Genomic DNA, 1,323 nt, shown 5'->3' on the forward strand with positions numbered 1-1,323 from the left:
TCTGATCCCAGAGCAGTTACATTCAGTCTTTCTAACCACACCAACGTAACATCTGATCCCAGAGCAGTTACATTCAGTCCTTCCAACCACACCAACATAACATCTGATCCCAGAGCAGTTACATTCAGTCCTTCTAACCACACCAACATAACATCTGATCCCAGAGCAGTTACATTCAGTCTTTCCAACCACACCAACATAACATCTGATCCCAGAGCAGTTACATTCAGTCCCTCTAACCACACCAACATAACATCTGATCCCAGAGCAGTTACATTCAGTCTTTCTAACCACACCAACATCACATCTGATCCCAGAGCAGTTACATTCAGTCTTTCCAACCACACCAACATAACATCTGATCCCAGAGCAGTTACATTCAGTCTTTCTAACCACACCAACATAACATCTGATCCCAGAGCAGTTACATTCAGTCTTTCTAACCACACCAACATAACATCTGATCCCAGAGCAGTTACATTCAGTCCTTCTAACCACACCAACATAACATCTGATCCCAGAGCAGTTACATTCAGTCTTTCCAACCACACCAACATAACATCTGATCCCAGAGCAGTTACATTCAGTCCTTCTAACCACACCAACATCACATCTGATCCCAGAGCAGTTACATTCAGTCCCTCTAACCACACCAACATAACATCTGATCCCAGAGCAGTTACATTCAGTCCTTCTAACCACACCAACGTAACATCTGATCCCAGAGCAGTTACATTCAGTCTTTCTAACCACACCAACATAACATCTGATCCCAGAGCAGTTACATTCAGTCCTTCTAACCACACCAACATAACATCTGATCCCAGAGCAGTTACATTCAGTCCTTCTAACCACACCAACATAACATCTGATCCCAGAGCAGTTACATTCAGTCTTTCTAACCACACCAACGTAACATCTGATCCCAGAGCAGTTACATTCAGTCTTTCTAACCACACCAACATAACATCAGATCCCAGAGCAGTTACATTCAGTCCTTCTAACCACACCAACATAACATCTGATCCCAGAGCAGTTACATTCAGTCCTTCTAACCACACCAACATAACATCTGATCCCAGAGCAGTTACATTCAGTCCTTCTAACCACACCAACATAACATCTGATCCCAGAGCAGTTACATTCAGTCCTTCTAACCACACCAACATAACATCTGATCCCAGAGCAGTTACATTCAGTCTTTCTAACCACACCAACGTAACATCTGATCCCAGAGCAGTTACATTCAGTCCTTCTAACCACACCAACATAACATCTGATCCCAGAGCAGTTACATTCAGTCCTTCTAACCACACCAACATC

Source organism: Notolepis coatsorum (genome assembly GCF_963971535.1).
Source record: "Notolepis coatsorum genome assembly, contig: SUPER_7_unloc_2, whole genome shotgun sequence".
Taxonomy (NCBI): domain Eukaryota; kingdom Metazoa; phylum Chordata; class Actinopteri; order Aulopiformes; family Paralepididae; genus Notolepis; species Notolepis coatsorum.